Below are 22,271 nucleotides of genomic sequence, written 5' to 3' on the forward strand. Positions count from 1 at the left end.
ATGTTTCAGTATGTTTTTAGGCATTCTGGTCATTTTTTAAGCCAGAAAGTGCTATGTACTTTTACACTAAGTGTGGCTTAAGGAAGCAGTGCTCTGGCTGAGGCATGTTCTCACACAACAACCCATCCCACAAACCAGCATGCTGGGCGCTCAAGTCAACTGACTGATTTTCAGACCACAGAGGGACTCTGTGAAGGCTTTGCCTTCTTTTCATGATCTTTCCTAACTTCCTAGCTCATCCTGACAGGGGACAGACAGATGCAAATGGTGGAGCTTAAGAGAATAATTCTATAAAATGGGAGTGCAATGCTCACCCTCCCACATGCTTTCTTTTCCAAGGAGCAATTACTGTAGCCTTGTCTGGCATAAGTGGTCATGTCACATTCCTCAGCAAGCTACCTGTTATCTGCAGGAGAAATGCAAGCCCAAGATAATGTTGGTAAGGGGAACCCAAGTTACCCTGAAGGGGGAAACTTTTGTCTCCCTTTTCATACAACAAATTCTAAAACTCAGGGAGATAAGGACAATTCCTCCTAACTATAAAAATCTGTGAGAATTTACAGTTTAGAATCCAATGAGAACCAGTCGGCATGGACAAAGTGACCAAAGTTGCTATGACAGTCTGATGTCATCCTCCTCAGTCAAAAGTCAAGAGGTGGACTTGGGCAGGACTCTCTGGAAACCTCTCTGGGATACCCAATAAAACCGGAGTACAGGACAGGCACACTGTCCCTTTTCTCTCTGAGGACCCACTCTCTCCCTGGAGAGTGTCCCCTTTCTCTTTTTCTATCCCTTCAATAAACTCATGCTTCTTACTCTGAGTGACAGGAATGAAATCTTTCTGAACTGATCATAAGAATCAGGGTTCGAAGGGAAAGGGAGGTCTCTGCCCTGGGTTTCCCAGAATGCTCCAGCCCTGTAACAACCCACCAGCCACTGATTCAACAAATTCAGTGCCTGAAACTCCAGGAGGAAAACCCTGCCTCCTTCGCATTTGGAAGGGGTGTGGAGGTGTGATGCTGTGAATGTCCTTCAGTGAAAGGGTGAGCAACCACCACCAGCAGGAAACAGGGGAACTTGCCAGGTTACTGGATGAACAGAGAGAGATGGCATTCCCCTCAAATAGAAAGTAACAGAGAGGGCAGTCAAGAGGCATAAATGCAGGTGTCCTTAAAAATTCAGACATTTATTTAATGAGCCCCTGCTAGGAGCCAAGATATGTGTGAAGTGGGACAGCCAAGGTTCCTAATCCAGGCTGCCCCTCAGCATTTAAAGGCTCTCCAGACTGATGCTGGCTCAGAATGGGACTGGAATGGAATAATGAGGATCTGATTCTCCAACTCAAAAAAACCAAAGCTTCACATGGTCTACCAGGCCCTACCCAGTGTGTACTTACTTAGACCTACTGAATCAATCTCTGCAGAGGGCTCTGGCAGATACAGTTTTTAAGTGTCCTAGGTGACACTCATCCCTAGCAATCTGGGAACCAGCCACTCTAACACCTCACTTACTGCCCACTTCCAGGCTCAAGCTACTCAGCCCTTGTAATTACTCCCACTTGTTGAGCCTGCTCCCCTCACCCTGGCCTCAGGGAATTTGTACTTCTCTCAACTGCCTCCTCTGCCTGTCTCTCGGTTCATCCAGGTCTCAACTCAGAAGTCATCTAGTCAAAAAAGGTCTTCTGGAGTTCTATCAGTGAGAACACCCCCACTGCCACCCCACTTCACACCCCATCCCCATTAAGCCTGCTCTTTCTCTATACACCTGTACAGGCTGCATAAATGTTTGAGACTGGAAATGTACAGATTTTGGAATATGTGCAAATACTTAGAGAATGTGCAAATAATTAGAAATCTTGGGGATGGGACTCAAATCTACACATGAAATTCATTTATGTTTCAGATGTACCTTATAAACACAACCTGAAGGTAATTTCACACAACATTTTAATAAGTTTGTGCATGAAACAAAATTTCTGCGCGCTGAATCCTTAGGAAGCTAAGGTGCCACTATTTCAGTCACCCACAGAGGGAGGACAGGGTTGTGTGGCACCTCCATCATTTCTAAGTCTAAATACACAGGCTGCTGATGAGCAATCGTTTTCTTACACTTATAGACTTGACAGTAAAAACACGACACAGCATTCATACAGTGAAAAATAGCGGGTTCAGCATAACCAAGTGTCGTGTTGGTACCAAAAAAGTTCAAGATTTTGGCACATTTCAGATTTCTCATTTTCAGAATGGATGCTCAATCTGAATATCTATTTATCTGTGATCTCAAGTTATTGCCAATTCCCTTCCCCCAATAAAATATTAAGCTCCAAAGTAGCAAAGATCTTCTAATTTTCATATAGCACTATTTTCTAGAACACCAAGACAGATGAACATAATACTCATTAAACATTTGCTGAAAGAATAAATGAATGAATGAGTGAATAAACAGCTCCCTCAAATGATTAAGAATAGCTGCACCAACGCAAGAGTCCAAAACCCTTTTTGAAAATAAAGGGCTGGATAATAATATTTAAGGCTTTAAAAGCACACATGATCCCTATCTCAACTGTTTAACTCTGCCTCTGGAGGGTGACCACAGACACTGATAATTTTGGAAAATCATGGCAGTGTTTGTTCCCAGACCACATCAAGGACACAGAAATTTCAATTTCATGTAATTTCCAAGAGCCATGAGATATTATTCTTTTTAACATTTTTTTCAACCACTTAAAAATTATTAAAACTTTCTCAGTTCCTAGGTCCCACAAAAAACTAGCAGTGGTTGGACCTGGCCTGTGGTCCATAGGACTTTGTGTTCTTGAGGAGAAAATAGCTATCAGCCACCTACATAAACTATCGGGAAGTAATGGCTGCAGTCAGCAGACTCCTAGGAGCAGGGAGGAGGCGGGTCACTGAATTGTGAAGAGCATGGGGGTTGGTGGTGGGGAGCATACACACAGGTGGGTGGGAGGACTTCTAGGCTCAGGACCTGCTCCTGCAGAAAGAGGGTACAAGGCGCAATGGTAGGAGAAGCTTCAACGTCAAGATGAGCCAGAATTTTCTCATGCGGCTTCCCTGGAGACTCTGCTAATGAACCAAATATGGGCACCACCATGTTTTATTTTATTCCAAGAAAGCCGGGCTCCAGTTAGGAGGAGCAGGCACAAATGTTCAGAGTGCGATGAAGGCCAGTAAGATGCTCCAGCCTGGATCTCAGCATAGCTGGGAGCAGCAGAAGCCAGGGAAAAGGTGGACTGAGGGGACAGAGGCTCAGGGGCGAGGACTCTGAGGTCAGGAGATGGAACAGGAGGGCAGAGCTGGAAAGGGAAGGGATCATGGTCTGGAATAAGACAAGCTCAGCTGGAGGCACCCTACAGTGATCCACAAAGTGTCAACAGGCAGAGAGAAACTGAGGCCTGGAACCCAGAAGGCCAGCGTCAGCCAGTGTTGTGGGCTGGGGTCCTCTGTGTGCTGAATGCGGTGAAGGGAATGTGACAGTCACTGCTACCTGCCTCCTGGTGGTGGCCACAGCTCTGGGGGATCTGGTGACAACACCAAGGCGAGCATCTACAGTGTCAGCATCGCTGAGGCTTACCACACACCTGCTCCACACAGGGCTGTCATGCTCGATGTCTAATTACAAGGTCATGTCACAGCTTTGTGCCATTTCACAGCCAGTGACAGACAGATGTCCTGTGACTTGCTCAAGGTATGAGAGCCAATGACCCCCCACCCTCATGCCATCCTTCCATGAGTGAGGCCTCATCCCTAGTCCTGTGTGATCTGTTGAGGGCTCCAGAGCTGCCCCCACCTACATGGAAGAAAAGTATCTTGTTCATTTCCAAACTTGTCCTCTAAGCTAATCCCCCACCTCTGATGCCACATGGCATGTGCTCAAACTAAAACGGAGTGATATTAACCTTCTTGAAATCCTTAGGTGGGCAACAAAGCTGATCCAGATGGTAGACACTCCCATTTCAGGAGAACGAATACTGACTCTAACCTTCCACTGCTCAGGAGAAATAGAGAAATAGAAACCCTGTACAAACAGATGGTACCTTGAGCACATTTAAAGTGAGTAAGATCAGTAGACAAAGTTCCAGAACAATGCTGCTGTGCATTGTGCTGCTGGACTATTTACTGTTCCCCTTGAGCTCTTCAGAGGATGTTTAACAGCACCACAGTGCCTCACCTACCTGTAACTTGGTCTATCTGCAAGTGTTCCTACAAAGCTCTGCAGTGTCATCTTGTTTTTTACACAGAGGAGCCTCAAACATGGTGCTTTGAAAAATTAGCGGACACACTTTCCACGGGATGAGGTCTCTGTGTTGTCCCTTGGAATCCAGTGGGCTTGTGCTGCTTGGACCACAGGGAAGATCAGAGATGACACTGTGACTCTCAAAGCTGTCATAGACAGCCAGGAGCTGTGGTTGCTGCCTCATTCGCTGGGACACTCTATCTTAGTGCCCTCGGTCAACATGGAAAAAGTCTGACCACACCAAATGTGGACAGGTGCCAGATGGACATTCTAACAGCCAGTACTTAGCAAGTCTGTTCTTGGGGCAGTGAAGAAATCATGTACAGGTGAATCCTCCATCCTGGCTGGTTGATTCATCCCAATGGAGGATCTAGACATCAGGAAACACAAAGAGCCACCCCACCTTCAAGCTTCTGACCCAATGAGCATAATACAACAGAGCAGATTTTAAACACGGAATTTAGAAGTGGTTGGTTCAGCAGTGAAACATAACCAGAACTGGGACAACAGAGCTGGGTCTTTAGTCCTCTTTACAGGATGCTCAGATCCATCCTAAATCAAGTCGCCCAAAGCATTTCCTACCAAGTGCACTGGCACCCCTCAAGACAGAGGCTTAGCTTCGCATGGAGAGAGTCAAATCTGTAGTGCTGGGGAAATCCTGACATGCCCCACCCCTGGCATGGCTGCTGCCCCATCGAACCCAAAAAAGACCTTATACCTAGGAAAGATGCACCCTTACTCACCTCCAGAGAACCTCAACGATGTGAGTACTCTGGGAAAAGAACATATTTGACTCACCCTGGATAAACTTTGAGGGGACACAATCGAAATGTTTTCTTGAAGCACATAAAAACAAGTATTATTCTTATAATAAGAACTGAAATTCTAGTTTAACTGACAAGAAGGTTTAAATGAGAAGATATGATTCTGCCTCTAATTCTTCAAACACAAAAAAGGTGATGGGCAGAAGTGAGGGAGCTTTCCAGTCTCCAGTTCTAAGAATGAAGGACTAGGGCTGGATTGTGGCTCAGTGGTAGAGCACTTGCCTAGCATGTTCAAGGTCCTAGGGTCAATCCCTAGCATGGGAGGAAAAAGACTAAAAGAATGAGGAAGTAAAAGAAACCACCTAAATGAAGCCTGCCTAGTCCTGACCTATTCCTGAGCCAGGCCTGAGCACAGCTAAGTAGTTGTACAGGGTGAAAACTGTCCCAGATTAAAAGGCAACTGTGAGCAGGCTCTAGAAATTGGCACACTTTGTAAGTTCAAGCACACGGTACTGACCGAAGACCCCTTGTGGCCTCAGCTCTGCTTTTTGGTCACCCCAGGGTCCAGACCTCCAGGGAAGAATCCAGAAGGTGAGAGAGCAGTCCTTTCCAAAACTCACTGATCAGCAGTCCCCAGAGTCTCAGCTGGTGGGTCCTAAATTCCAGCTACTAAACCCTCATCAGTTGACTCACACCTTCCCATAGACTTTCCTAATAAAACCCTACTGTAATGGCTGGAATGTTCCCTCCTAAACTCATGTTGAAATTGAACTGTCATTGTAACAGTACTAAGGACTGAAACCTTGCCAGGTGTAGTGGTGTATTCCTGTAATCCAAGGAACTCAGGAGGCTAAAATAGGAGGACCGTAAGTTCCAGGCTACCCTCAGCAACTTAGTAAGACCCTGTCTCAAAATTAAAAGTAAAAAGGGTTGGGAATGAAGCTCAGTGGTAGATCATGCCTGGGTTCAATTCCCCGCACCAGGGCTGGGAGGAGGTAACTTTAAGAAGTGATAGGTCACAAGGGCGGAGCCTTCATGAATGGATTAAAGTTGGTATCACAACAGTGGGTTAGTCATCACCAGAACAGATTCGTTATAAAAGTGGGTCCAGTGCAAGTCCCTTTGTCTTACACATGCTTCTTCACCAGGGGACACCTTGTACCATGTTATGACACATTAAGGCCTTCATCACATGTGGCTCCATGGCCTTGAAGTTCCCAGCCTCCAGAACTGTAGGTCAAAAAAAAATCTTCTTTTGGGATGCAGTTGTGGTTCAGCGGTAGAGCGCTTGCCTAGCATGTGCGTTTGACCCTCAGCACCACATATAAATAAAGTAAAGGTTATTGTGTCTATCTACAACTAAAAAAACAAATATTCAAAAAACTTTTTTAATTTACTTGGTGTTTGATATTACTATAAAAATACCAAAATTGTCAGAGGGAGAAGTTTTACTCCAAGATTTACTTGCTTTTTAAAGGTGATTAAAAGTGCAAGAGACTGGGGTTTGTAGATGACATCCAGACCTTGAAAAGTCTTTATAGGTAAAAACGTCAGTGCTAAGTGAAAAGGAAAACTTAGAGAATAACATGTAAAGTCAATGCTTTGCTTTTTAAAACTACATATGATTTTAAAGCTAGATGTATGTGTATTTCTTTATACTAGAAGAAAGTCTGGCAGAGATGATGTAAGATCTTCCTAAACATTGGCAATGCATTACTTTAATTTCTACAACTCACAGAAGAAAGATTTGAATACACTTGTAAGTCTGTAGAGGATGAATTGGTCTGTCTAGTCAAGGTGGGGCAATGTCACAGCTTTCAAAGTATCAGGTTACATCCTTCAAATTGGCCAGAAATTCAAAACCAGTTATTTAACTATCTCAAGAAAATCCACTACTCTGTCTTAAGGCCTGGATAAGGGGAATTCCCTTCCACAAGGATCCCTGTGGGTGGACAGAACAAATGGTACAGCCAGAGCTGCACAAGCTGTGTCTCCAGATGGTGATAGCCATCTCCTGAAAACCTGTGGCAAAAGCAGATTCTCAGGTCCACCCATGGCTCCCATCATGGTCTGAATGAGTGTCCCTGCCGAACATCATATGCTGGAATTCCATCCCCCAGTGTGATGACATGGGGGTAGGGAGGAGATGAGGTCATGAGGGTGGGGCCCCCAGGATGGATTAGAACACTTAAAAGAATAGGAAGAAACACTAGAATATCCTTTGCCTGCTACTCGAGGACACAGCAACAAGATGGTCATATGCAAGCCAGGAAGACAGCACTCATAAGGAAATGAATCAGCAGCCACCTTTATCCTGGAAATAAATTCCAGCTAGTTTATGATACTTTCTTACAGCAGCCTGAATGGATTATGACAGCTTCACAATCAGAAGCCTGGGTTCTGGAGAGTGCTCCAGGTGCCATTAAAACCTGAGAAACTCTGCTGCAGGTGGCCCATCTCTGTCCTCCTTACTTGCTCACATCCTCTTAAAACAGTCCAAAGAACACATGAAGCCAATGTTCAGTAAACCTCCCTGCCAACACCCCTCTGCTGCTGACACCACTACAATTCTGTATGTCCCTCTTCCTCTTCTCTGCCCTTCTTCCCTAGAGGACTGACTCATCTTTCCATATGCCCTCCCCACATCACGCCCTAGTCACTACATCACCAGGTGACCTTCTTCAAGGTTCTGTCCCTGCCATCTCTGTGGCACATCTCCCTACCAGCTGCTCTGTCCTGCTCTAGATTTCAAACTCAAGAGTTTGTCTTACTAAAGATTTTGATAATTCTCCCAACAATTTTGATTGCTTACTTCCAATTTCAAAACATTTGGGGACATGCACTTCATAGACATGTATATGTGCCACTGTATTCTGTGCATTATCCCAATAAAAATGGAAAAATATAAAGAGATAAGGTAAAGAATGTGATGTACATTGTCCCATCTTCTCTTTTCACAACACTCCATGTGGGGTGTTCCAGGGTTCCCCTCCCCACCCTAATATGTGCAGTCTTCCCAACCCACAGAGTGCCTTCTGACTTCTTCTATCACATTTGCATTTCCCAGCCACGAAGTAATCGGTGTTTGATCACAAACAGCTCTCTCCATAGTAGCTAGCAGGGTGGCACTGATGGAGTTCTCAGGATTGGTATGTGTGCTGGACTAAGCACAACTCAGGAGCAGGGCCTCCTTTGATGTGACCCCACTCGGCATGACAAAGCGCTGCATGAGCACTGGTATCTGGCTCCCTCCTCCCTGAGGGTGCCCTGTGCTTCCTTGATTCCACATACACTGGACACAGGTGGAACATCCTCTCCAAGTGCATTCCAGCCCCAAGGCTCCCTTGCCTATACTCCTGGGCAAGATGCTGAGGGACTATCTGTGATGAGGCCCTGCTCACCACCCCTCCAGCCTCATCTCCCCTTCATCACCCTGTTGATCTCCTCCCTGCAACACTGACCCCTCTCTTTCCCCCCCTCTCCTGATCTGTCTCTGTCATCTTTCCAAATCTTGTGTGGGCCCTCACATGCCCTCTTGGACCCTTCATTTGTACCAGTGTGGAGGCTCTGCCTTCATAAAGAGGCCATGGTACCTGTCCTAACCTTCTGTTACTCTGCACATTAAACATTAGAGAGAGTGGAAACTGCAATAAGGAAGCAACTTTAACACAACTGACCTTACAACCTCAAGACAGGCTGGCTTTAAGGTAAAACTTGAAAGCTCTAAATACTGAGTTCTGTCCTCTCTGAGGAAAACTGTAAGAATAAATTTGAAGGAAGAAAACTCTCTCAACTGAAAGCCTTATCTGTGTGGAGACCTCTTTTCATCTACAGGAGGACACCATATAACCTAAACCTACCTAAGCTCGGTGCAACCATTCAGATGAATGAGGTAACTCTCTCACTGAAAGACTTCCTTCAAGCCTGGGGTTGTAGTTCTGTAGTAGAGCACTTGCCTAGCATGTAGGAGGCTTGGGTTCCAATGCCCAGCATGAGCGAGCGCGTGCACACACATACACACACACATCAATAACTCTTGCACCTCGCTGTCCAAACAAACTGTAAATGACTTAACCACTAAGTGTTCTGGTTCCCAGGTCACTCAACTCAACTTAGTACTTGGCAGCAACAACCCATAGAAAGCAAGCTTCCTGTGTAACATGCATTAATAACAATTACATGACTAATTCTTGGAGCTGGAATGATTCATTCTGTCCATAGATCTTTACCTGAGAAAAATCATGTTTTTTTTCTGCCATGGCACAGGACTACAATAAGTCTATAAACAAGTTTCATTCATACACACCACTCAAGGTTCTAGCTTATGGTATCACTATAGAAAAATATAAACAAATATTTTTTAAAAATCTCCATCTGAATACCACAGGACAGCATCAAATCTGGGGAGGAAAAAAGAGTTAAAAAAAACAAATCCCCAAACAAACAAACAAAAACCCAGCCAGTTCCACTTCTCAACTCAGAAAAGCTAAGATGTACTCTAATTCTGCAAAGAGCTACAGATTAAACAACTAAGAAATCTCCTTTCTACCCTCCCCTAGACTTCTCAAATTACCAATGGGTGCCTGATGTGGTACAAGAAATGTTGCCACATTGTTTCTTTTGCTTTTTTTTTTATACTTAAATACAGATGTGAGGTCAACGCAATATTTTCTGTAAACAATAGAAAATGAAGCAGACCTCCCTGAAGCTACCAAATGAATATATCTTCAGATTTTTGATGGAAATAGAATCATTAAAGAAAAAGCGAAGAAGGGAGAAGCTTCCCCCCCCCCCACCAGCATCAGACAAGAAGGGCTGCAAGAAGATTAATGACAGTTAAGTAGAGCTTCGCCTTTCCCAGCAAAGCTCCAATGGCATCAGAAACCTCATTTTTGACAGGTACATACCGAAATGCACCCTGTTCTTGTACCCCTGACCATTCACTTCCCAATGAGAGGGCAGCATGTGGGTGCATGCCAAGCCTTTGTGCAGAGGGACCCATTCAAGCACCAGCTGCCAAGTCAGTGACAGCCCTGCAGAAAACTGCTGCCCACGCAGGTCCTACTGCAAATGCTGCCTCCTCCTCCTCCACTGGCTTCTCATGAATACAACTGCCAAGTCTAAGAATAACCATTGATGAATCTATTCTGAGGGGGCACAGGGCCGGTGCCAGTCAGGAGGAAAAAGTCAAGTCAGATTTCACATCACAACTTTGTATCACTAAGAGAGGAATGGGTTACCATCTACCCTGGAACCACAGCCAGAATGCTCCGATATGACCTGACATGTAAAGTTGTATTAATTTCATTTAGAAATAACACTATATTTATGAATAAGATGGGGAAAATGTAGATACATTAAAGATGAGAATAAAAGGTGAAGGAGAAATTTGCTTTAAAAAACAGATTATGGCTTGGGACCTAATTTTGTTGCTTACTATTGAAGTTTTCTTAGTAACTGATACTGAATCTTTAAGTAGAACACTCATGCAAAAGGTTGATGGAAATAAACATCACACAAAAAGGTACAAACCTACATGAAAGAAATTACAAAACCTTCCTGAGTATCAAAGAGAAAGATCTGCCTAAATAAAGAAATGCACTATTTTGGAGTTGAAAGACATTTTAATATACACAGATTATGACTACTGTGATTTTAAAAATCTTCTTTGCACTTCAATCTAGTCTTTCCACACTGAGCAAGCACCTTACTTTCCTATTTGCACATTATTTTGTAATTTTTTTAAATGGAGCTTTAAAATGTTTAATGATGATTGAGGTCAGCCTTTTCATTTTGTATTCAAAAATGGCAGAGAGGGAAAGAAAAAGGGGAGGGATCTAGGAGGTCTACTTTCTATCCACAGTGCTCAGGCGCATGACCTGGGTATATAGTCATGACCTGGGACCATGGGCGTGACTGTTGGCAGGCATTCTGCATTCCAACTGAGATGGTGCTCTAGGCTTATTCTCCATGGTGGTGTGGTCATCCACATGGTTAGACCTTGTGACATGCTGTTCCTGGAGGTCAGCCTAATGTGCCCTGCCTGCCTATCGCCAGGTTCTCAGAGGACGAAGGGAGAGTCTACAAAAGAGTTAGAAAAAAGGGATACAGTGAGACTAAGAGTGAGGGGATAAGTGGAGAAGAGAAGAGGGTGTGAGTGGGGAGTGAGGAGACTGAAGAGGTGGGTGGGTTACAGGTGGAAGAGAGAATGGAGGGCACATAAGGGTGGAGAGATACAAAGGAGGTGGGAGGGAGGTGGGCAGGTGCCTTGGGAGGGCTCTGGGGAAGTCAGTGACAGTGGGGCAGGGCAGGGCAGTGCCAGGCATAAGCACATGGGATAGGTGCATGAAGCTCTTGCAGACATAGCACACTGCAGCCTAAAAGACCAGTAGGGCTCAGTCAGAGGAATGTTCCAATCACCTAAACTGGGGAAACTGAGGTTTTGGGGCTTTCAATCCAGACAAAATGGCAGACCTGTGACCACTGCACCGTGCCACCATTAGTCACCTTAGTGCTATAGGGAAGGAGGGAGAAGGGAACAAGAGGCTACTGGACCACTCACCAGGAAAAGGACAAGGCAGGAAACATCTCCAATCTTGATCCACCAAAACACAGTTTCCCCTTGGAATCTGTGGGGGATTAGTTCCCAACTGACACTTCTCCTCCATAGCAAAATCTACAAGTGCTCAAGTCCCTTTTGTAAAATGGCACAGTATTTGCATAGAACCTATTCACATTCTGCCGTTTACTTGAACTTATCACACCTAGTACAATGTAAATGCTAGGTAAACAGCATTTATTTATTCTTGTTTAGAAACTAATGACAAGAAAAAAGCCTGTGCATTTTCAGAACAGATATAATTATTTTAACATCTTCAATCCATGCCTGGTTGAACCCAAGGATACAGATGTCTATATTTCTTCCACCCCCCCACCATCTTGTAAGCACCCCACTGAGGACTGCCTCAAAGTAACATTTCTTTCAGACATGTCTCATGAAAAGTTTATATGCCCACCTCATACCCATTAGGATAGCTACTATAATAAAATAATAAAATAAAGATAACACATGTTGGCAAGGATTTGGACTGCTGGTGAAGGCAAAAGGGTGCAGGGAGGGAGAAGGCGGGGTCTACAAGTATGAACGCAAATCAGAGAGAAAAAAGGGACAGAGTGAGACTAAGAGTGAGGGGGTAAGTGGAGAAGAGAAGAGGGTGTGAGTGGGGAGTGAGGAGACTGAAGAGGTGGGTGGGTTACAGGTGAGAGAGAGAATGGAGGGCACATAAGGGTGGAGAGATACAAAGGAGGTGGGAGGGAGGTGGGCAGGTGCTGTATAAAACAGTATGACAGTTAATTCAGAAAATTAAACACAGAATTACCATGTGCTCCAGTAATTCCACTTCTGGGTTTGTACCCAACAGAACTGAAAGCAGGGTCTTGAAGAGGTATTTGTGCACCCATGCAGCATTATTCTCAATAGCCGAAAGGTGGAAGTAACCCAAATATCCATGGTCAGATGAATGAGTAGAAATGTGGTATGTACATACAGTGGAACATTAGTTAGACTTAAGAAGAAAATTCTGATACATACCACAACATGGGGGAACTCTGAAGACATTATGCTAAGTGAAATAAGCCAGCCACAAAAGGAACAAATATGCATAATTCCACTAATATTAATATGAGGTCCCTACAGTGGTGAATTCATAGAAAGTAAAATGGTTGCCTGGGCTAGGGGAGAGAAGTACCAGCAGCCCACCAGCTGGGGAAGGTAAAATAGTTCTGGAGATTGGTTGTAAAACAGTGTGAATGTACTTAGCACTACGGAAACATACATTTAAAAAGTGGTTAAAATAAAGGCTGGGGTATAGGTTAGTAATAAAGTACGTGCTTAGCATAAGCAAGGCCCTGGGTTCGATTCCCAGTTTTTTAAAAAAAAAAGTTATTAATGGTAAATTTTATATTATGTGCATTTTGCCACAATTAAGAGAAACAGCCTAATCCATGCAACAAATGGGATAGGAACAGTCTTGGGGTTCCTTCAGGTCCCTCTATGCCATCACAAAATCACTGCAGTCAGACTGAGACCTGGGGCAGGGATTTAAATGTGCTGTGCCTCAGTCTTCCCATCTAAGAAATGCAGAAGGCACCTCCCTGCAACTCCTCACTGCAGGATATCAGGGTGACTGCAGCAGGTCATTCCTTCTACCCAAGGACAGAGCAGCATTCATCATCTACAAGGGTAGCGGGGGTTGGGGTCAGGGACACAGGCAAGGGGAAGTCAATCTAAGGAGGACAGAAAAGGCCTGTAGGGGGTGGGGGAGTATCACTGCACTGAAAATTAGGGAGAGAAATTTTTGTCTTTTAGGTAATTAAGATGAATTCTAGTCAAATTCTAAAATAACAGCAAAAGAAACTAAGAGGAAGAAAGATTCTGATTTGTCCCCTTATGAGAATTGCTGAGTCCCACCATGAGGATCCTTTATCCACACCCCACAACATTTCCACAAGAACTACCACTGGCTCCCTGGATGAGAATCAGATTATCCAGATTCTTTTATTTATTACAACTCTGCTGTCCGACACCTCTAATCTCCTGCTGCTGATATAACCCAGCTGCCTGTAGATACCTTTAAACAAATAAATGAAAGCCAGGCACTACGTACTGTAGTATGTACGTCAACTTAGAACCAGCATGCTTTGTTTTTAATTTCTGTAACTGCTATAAAAACATTTAAAGACACCACGGATAACACTCTAAGATTTCACCACCCTGAAAATGATTTTCATTTTTTTTAGCACATTTAGACTCCCTCTGAAAAAGACTACTTTGAAGTAGTTCAAATGTTTTCTTTTGTTGCTTTACTTCAGTTATTTATCTTGGTTAGAACAACTCTAAAAAGTTTAGTCCGGAAGTCAAAAGAAACTGACAGATTAATTTCAAATTCACTCCTCACCCTTTTAAAGCAAAGGGCCAAATCAAAACCTCTCCCATTCAGTGGCTGTCAGCGTGCTTCCTGCTTGGGAGTCCCTTCCTTTCACAGGTTACTTTATAAGACCCATGTGGCAATCAGTTAGAGCTATCATGTCTTTACATAAATTCTTTCAGTTCTGCATAGTATTTTTTAAAAGTTATTCTTGCTTGCAAGGCCTAAGAAAACCTAGAAGCCCCAGCAAGGCAGACGGCTCATCCTAAGTTACTGGGCAGCTCAATCAGGACAAGGGAAAACACCCTTTCCAAAAAAGAGCTAAACCTGAGCATTTTTTCCCTCAGGTGGTACCTACAAATCATCACATATGTAGTATATAAAGCAAGAAAAGACACTTGAAGGAGGCATGCAATGTGGGTTCAATAGGCAGGGAGAACTGGGGAACTGGCTTCACCTATGAATGAATACCTCTTCACGAAAGTCCTGCATCTTCACAACAGACATGCTCTTGACCTCTTGGTTTATGCCACTTTAACAAAATATTATAGACTGTGTGGCTTATACACAACAGAAATTTATTTCTCCTAGCTCTGGAGGCTGGGAAATCCAAAAACAAGGCAGCAGCAGATTAGGTGTCCTATGAGGGCCTGCATACTGGTTCATGGATGACGTCTTCTTGCTTGGTCCTCACATGATAGAAAGAGCAAGGAACTCTTTGGGTATGTCCCATTCCTAAGGGCTCCACACTTTGACCTGATCACCTCTCAATGCCCCATCTTCCTAATCCATCACCTTGAGGATGAGGATTTGAACATATAAATTTCGATGGGAACAAAAACATTCAGACCACAGCACTGACCTATACAGCAGCGTCATATGCCAGAGCTAAAAGTCACCAGCATATCTCAAACAGATAAATGTACAGAGGAAAGCATAATATTCAAGTTAAATGGGACACCCCCCAAATGCACAATTCATTATATTTTGTCCTGCCCTAATTCTTAGGGTATGTATGTTCATCAAACTTTCCTTTCTCACACATAAATTCTCACTGAATATTTATTCACCTCACTCAATCAAGTATTGAATCAGACTTCACATTGTACTTTATAGGCCCCAAGGATTCCTGTTCTTTGCATCTTGCCGCCTGCCCTTGACTCCCCTTCACTGTCAACTCCACCGTCCAATCCCTATTGAGCCACAAAATGCCCACTCAATGCCAGCTGCCTCAAGAGTATCCCCTTCCTTCAAAGTTCAGGATCTCCTTTCTGTCACAGTATCTGGCAATTTACTTTGACCAGTTCTTAAGAACTACATGGGGAAATAGGAAAATTGGTGAAAATGAAGATTCCCAGGTCCTAAATCCTGCTTCTACCACAGAACACTCCTTTTACCAAATGTGTGGGCTTCTCCCACACCCGCAATCTTATTCAATTCTGATACCAACCATATGGAGTGCAGGCTGAAGCTCAGGGCTTCATCCTATAGGACAGCCCCACTATGGCCAACTACTAGTCCCAGGCTTCATGCACTTCTGACCAACCAGATACAAATCAGGAATTCTCATCATTCTTGGGTTCAAAAATTTGCTAGAATAGTTCACAGGATTTAAGAAAATACTTTATTTATAATTATCAGGTTTTTAAAGTAAAGACTACAACCCTGGAGAAAACTCCGTGGATGCCATGCCTAGGATGAGGTCAGAGGAAGGGTGGAGAGCTCTCAGGCCCTCTCTGGGCACGACATCTTCCAGCAGGTTCACCAACAACCTGGAAGTTCCTCAAAACTTACTGTTCAGGTTTTTAAGAGCTCAGTCTTCAGCACTACAGACCCTTTCCTGGAGTTTGGTATTGAAGCTGATGTTCCAACCTTCTGATCATGCAATCACTGTAGTGACCAACCCCATCCTGGGGCTGTCTAGAGCCTCAGGCTAAGGAACCTCATTTGCTTTAACTCAGGTGTGATCAAAATGGGCACCTTTCATGAATACAGAAGACAACAAGACCAAACTTTTTTTTTTTTTTTGTAATATTTGACCACGCCAGGCTTAAGAAAATCATTGCAATTGACATCACAATGGACACTTCACATCCCCAGTGTAAAGAGTTCTTAAAAATTAAGACCAAAGACTCAAAAGAAAAATGGACAAAAATATGAGCAGTTCAGAAAAAAAGACCTACTAATAACCCTTAAATATTTAAAAAGATGATTAAGTTCATTCCCAGTAAGAAAAACACAAATCAAAACACAAGGGATACTATTCTTCACACAGGTGAAAATGTAAAATTTGTCGCTGTATTTTGTTGGGGAGGGAGGCAAAAAAGAGGATCCTAAACATGGTTGATGGGAGCCTGAGCAGAAGTCTCTTTACTGTAACAGTATTTATCATAGCAAAATGTTTGGAAATACCTGAATGCCCTTTCTTAGAAGGCTTGTCCAGTAAAATTCAGTCCACACTCACAGGATTTTGATCCAGGTGAGAAAAGAAGGAAGGCGATGTCTACAACTTCATACTCAGTTCTTTCCAGGACATAATGAGCAGGAAAAAAAAGAGATGCAAAATTGTCTATACAGCACGCTATTTTCTTCTGGATAAAAGATGCACAGATACAGACTCATGCCTATATTTGTAAAGTAAAATATGGGTTGTTTAAAACAAAGAAAGAAAAAGAGCAGGGAGGCAAGAGACTGCAGTGAAAGACATCTGAGTATTAACTTTTGAACCAACGGTTTACATATTTTAAACAATGAGAAACAACAAAGCAAACCCTAAAACTGAACGCAAACAAAAAACTAAAATGAACCTAACTTGTATCAGGCATAGAAAGAACATCTCAGTTAACTTTTGGACACAATATCTAACTGCATATCCTTAAAGCAATGTAGCCTAAGGACAAAAAGAATGACAAAGAAATCCTAAATTTTCTTAAGTTTGTTATTGACAGTGGTATTGATGTAGTGATTCTGAAACTACAAGTGCTCCTCAACTTCTAGTGGTGTTACATCATGATAGATGATCATAAACTGAAAATGCATTTAATCCAACTTATTTCTGCCACATGCTAGTCAGTCACACTGCATGCTGCAGGAGTCTATGGGGCTGACTGGGAGCTGAGCTCTCTGCCACTGCCCAACCTCACAAAAAAGGATGGAACTGTATATCATTAGCGTAGGAGAGATCCAAATTCAAAATTCCAAGCCTGGTTTCTACTGGAATTTGTAAAGATCTCACAGAGGGAGGATGAGGTGGCCATGTGAACAACACAGGGACAGAGACTGAAGTGACGTAGGCACAACGGAAGGATCACCTGGAGCCATAAAGAGCCTTACAGGGAGTACATGCAGTCCTGCCAGCTTTGACTGGACTCTGACCTCTAGAACTGTGAGAACAAATTTCTCTTGTTCTAAAGCCCCCAGGTTTGGGATAAACCATGGCAGCCACAAGAAACTAATATAGAAAGTGAGAGAAAAGGGAGGGAAAGAAAGTTCTTTTCAGAAGAATGACAGTAAACGTCAAAGGATTTGAAAATCACCAGTTGCAATGTCCAATATAAAAAGTGGTCCAGGCAAGGACTGTCAATGGATGTAGAAGGCACTAACTGGAGAAGATACACACATAGTCTGAAGAATCACCATGCAGACTAAGTAATGGGAAAATGTACCTTTAAAATGAAGCAATGTAGCTGGGCATGGTGGTGTACCATGTAATCCCTGCTATTAGGGACAATGAAGCAGAAGGACTTAAGTTCGAGGCCAGCCAGGGCTACCTAGCAAGAGTCTGTCTCAAACTAAAAGAAGGCTAGGCTGGGGATATAGCTCAGTAGTAATGAGCCCTGGCTTCAATTCCCAGTAAAACACACACACACACACACACACACACACACACACACGGAAGCAACTTGAAGGCCTCCCCTTCCAGGGCCTCAAATTAAGCACTGTGAACAGTAGTTTTGTAAAACAAAACACCACAACATTGCACGTCCCACGATACAATGTTCATTATTATTAAAAATATTTAGCCAAATTTAATCACAAGGAAACAATCAGATAAATATAGAATGCAGGATATTTTTAGGACAACTGAACTGGGGTTTTTTTTTTTTTTTTTTTAAGTAAATGTTCTGGAGGGGAAAAAAAAACAATATTATAGCTGAAGAAACTTAAGAAACATAGCAACCAAATGAAATGCAACATGTGTAAATCTTGACTGGACACTAGATTTGAAATGATAAAAATGAAACAAAAAACACAGAAAGGCTACAAAAGATTTTTATGCTATAAATGGAGGAAATATGGACTATATCTTAGATGATATTATTTAAGTTGATTTTTAGGGTGCTATAATGGTAATGAACAATGCCTTTATTCTTCAGGTTCATATGTTAAAATCTTTAAAGTGTTATGACTCTAACTTTCAATCATTTCAACCAAAAAAGTACACATGAAATACATATATAAAAAGAGTGAGAGAAAAAGCAAATGCAGCAAATGTAAACAACTGGTGAATCTAGGTGGAGGGTGTCTGGGTGTTCACTAAATTCTTTTTCAAAAGAAAGGGCAGAAGGCTGGGGTTGTGGCTCAGTTGTTCGGCACTTGCCTACCAAGTATGAGGCACTGGGTTCGATCCTTAGCACCACAGAAAAATAAATAAATAAAATAAACGTACGTGTACATCTACAACTAAAAAAATAAAAATAAAAAAAAAATAAAGAAAGGGCAGAAAATAGGTATAAAATTTTCCAAACTCAAATGTTGAAGGATCAAAACATTTCCAAGTTTCACATGCAACCACCAGGCTGCTATGGAAGAGGTGTGAGGAGGGTTCCAGGAACCTGCATCCAACAAACCCAGGCTGATTCTCACACTCAGGTGAGACTGGACACATCACTGATGTAGTTTGTTTTTAGCTATTTTCTCCCTAGAGTCTGCCGCCATCATGACAATGTCTCACTCACTGCTTATCTTCCACGGCAACCAGCCAGGAAATGTTTCTTGAGTGAATTTGTGAGGGTGGCCTCTAGTCACGTGGGTGAGGGATATATATAAAGGACAAAATCATATAGTAACAAACATCCCAACCACAAAAAAGTCTGCAATCTGTGTTCATAAGCACAAAGTTAATGCATTAGACACTCTTTTACATGATTTTGGGGTTTTATGTCTTTTCTTTTCAGCAGAATAACAGTAATAGGAAAGAAAGATACCCAACTAAGATGTCATTACAATAAAAACCCCATGATACACCAAAAAGTTCAAGAATTTTACTGGATGTCACAAGTCCAGCTTTCGAGAGCTGAAGGTGAAAAGATAATGGCTTCTTAACTCTACAGAATGTCAGAACTTTCTTTTTCCTTTTATTTTTTTGTTATTGTTTAAGAAATAAATCTGTGAACAGGAAGAAGGAAAGCTAGCCCCCAAATGTTGCTGGAGGGTGGAAAGAACATGGATAAGGGCAAGGGAGAAGACAGGACCCAAGTGAGCAATGGGAACAGCTAATTCACACCCACAAAGGGGCAAGAACTGGTGTAGCCTGGCACATCTGCATGAGATGAGAAGGCAGCTAAGACAAGGAGTATGACTTTCAAATAAATCTAAGAAGTAGGACAAACTTCCAGGTCTAGGTCCTGCCCTGACAGAAGACCAACACTTTCCTCTCTGGATCCAGGAGCGCCAGTCCAATTGGGATAAGGAGGGTGCTGCACAGGCCTGCAGTCCTCTCCCCGCTGAGCTTCAGGAGGTGGACAGCCAGGCCACCCCATCCAGCAGAGGATGGGGAGAGTCTGGTCATGACACCCCAGGAGGAACTACAGCACTGAGATCGGGAGGCTTCAACAAGAAATGGCGAAGCTCACAGTCATCGGGTGTTCTTCATCATCTTTAGGGGCCTCCCACTATTAAAACATGAAAGACAATCTGAGGATACTCAGTAAGGGAGAAAGCAACCTGAAGGGGAGAAACTATTCAGAAAAAAGTCAGCAAACAAAACTATCATTAGGAGAATACAACCATGAAGCAAGGACCACATTTTTTTTTTTTTTAAATTCAGAGAACAGAAGAGAATGATTCTAAGTGATAAACAATAGCAAAAACAACAACAACAACAAAAAACCCTGGAAGAATACAGATAAATACAAAGATGAGGATGATTTAAGAAAGTAGAGCTACACTTTAAGATAATAAAACTTAGAAATAAAAAACTGGTCTAAGCAATTCTATATCAGAATATGGTAGTGCTGTAGTTTGTAGATCTGGAGAGTCCCCCAAAAGCCCTTGTACTAAAGGTGTGGTCACTAGCCTATGGCACTACTGGAGTGGTAGAACTCTTAGGAGGTAGAATCTAGTGGAAGTAAGTAAGTTTACTGGGACATGCCCTTGCAGCAGATATGGGGACCTCAGTCCCTTCCTGTCTCTTTGCTTTCTGGTCACAATGAGGTGAGCCTTTCCCATCATGCACATGATACACTATACCACTACAGGTCCAAAGCAACAGGGATAAGCAAACCACAGAATGAAGCCAGTGAAACCATGAATCAAAACAAGCTTTTCCTCCTTGAAAGTTTATTTTCTCAGGTATTTTGTCACAGCAACAGAAAGCCAATCCATATAAGTAGTTCCAAAGAAGAAATAGGGGCAGGGAAGAAAATAACCAAATACTTTAAGAATAGTCTCAGTACTGAATATGTGTTTCTCAATTGCAAGGGCTCAAAAATGTCTAGTGTGCTAGATAAGATATACCCAGGCCTACCTTCACATTTCTCAACATTAGGAATATATCAGTCAGTGCAGGCTTTGTTATGCTGCAGCAATCAGCTGCCAGGGAACCCTCAGAGGCTGAAAACAAGATTTATTCTTCTTTCTTTCTTTATTTTTTTTAGTTGTAGGTGGACACAATATTTTTATTTATTTAGTTTTTTATATGGTGCTGAGGATCAAACCCAGTGCTTCACTTGTGCTAGGCAAGCACTCTACCCCTGAGCCACAACCCTAGCCCACAAGATTTATTCTTTAGGTTATTTCAGTGGACTGAAGCAAAGGAGAGGCTGTTCTCTTAACTGAGTACCATCACCTGAATGCTGTTATTTACCAGACCAGAGGGGAAGAAAACCAAAGCAGCTACCTGCATCTATAGCACCACGAAGGGCCCAGAGGAGAGGTGAGGCAGGTGTGTTCAGCTTCTGGGCATAGCGACTACACGAGGCCCTGGAGCACGAAGGGTGAGGAAGGCAGTGCTATCAAAAGCAGGGGCCGTAGGCTGGAAATGGGTAGTGAGTCCTGATTACCTGGGGCACACAGAGCCCACAATCTCCAAATAGAAGGACTGACTCAAAAATCCTCAATAGTATTAAAAGCCAGAAAGTAATGCAACAATACCTTAAAATCCTGAAGGGACTTTTTTCTGGAATTCTACATTATCAATCCATCAAGTATGATGGCAGAAAAGACACTTATGGATAAAGCTTCAAAACTTACCTCCTTGGCTGGGGTTATGGCTCAGTGGTAGAGCGCTTGCCTAGTATGTGTGAGGCACTGGGTTTGATCTCAGCACCACATAAAAATAAATAAATAAAATAAAGGTATTTTACAACTAAACATCTACAACTAAAAAAAAAAAAGAAGAAAAAAATGCCAAAATTTACCTCCTGATGCCAGTGATCAGCTCCTTCTAAAAGGTGTGCCAATGAAGGGATATTCTGATGCTTAAAAATTATAAACCTCCTGGGCAAAGGCATGGACAACTGGCAAAATATGTGGAGTTGGATCAGTTATAGTATGCAGAAAGCGAAGCATATTGAAATCAAAGCCAAAACAGCCAATTAGCTCTAGAGAGAGTAAAAAGAAATATACACCATGACTCACTGTGAATAGCACTTCACTGTGAATAGTCATACATAAAAACTAAAGTTTGATCTCAATCATCTCCCAAACAACAAAGTCACAGGTATGTTTTATCTATGACTGAAAAATCAGAAAGCCCGATTCAGCAAAACAATGATAAATATGAAAATAATCAAATAATGAGCTAGGTAGACGCGAAGGGCTTATTTCTGGGTATGCGGAAACAGGAGCATGGAGGTTGTTAAACCTAACAAAGCCTGCCAAGGATATGTGACTGCAAACCTTGCTCGAGATTCATCTGACTTTTTAAACTACATATATGTTTAAAATAAACAAACAAAAATCCCTAAAGATAACTTAAGCTGGATCTACACCTAGCAACTTTCTAGTAGGTTGGCATAAATTTTGATTCAATCCATTCTGTAGTTACTGAACTCTTCTGATGCATTAACGGCACTGCCTTAAACACTATACAGGCTGAAATGAA

General features: G+C 42.7%; 1 protein-coding gene across 2 annotated transcripts in view; it reads right to left on the reverse strand.

Moving 5' to 3' along the window:
* Uxs1 (UDP-glucuronate decarboxylase 1) overlaps positions 1–22,271 on the reverse strand; it is an 89,928-nt gene that overhangs the window by 64,377 nt on the left and 3,280 nt on the right. The window lies entirely within an intron of this gene.

This window comes from Marmota flaviventris, chromosome 14 (assembly GCF_047511675.1).
Source record: "Marmota flaviventris isolate mMarFla1 chromosome 14, mMarFla1.hap1, whole genome shotgun sequence".
NCBI lineage: Eukaryota > Metazoa > Chordata > Mammalia > Rodentia > Sciuridae > Marmota > Marmota flaviventris.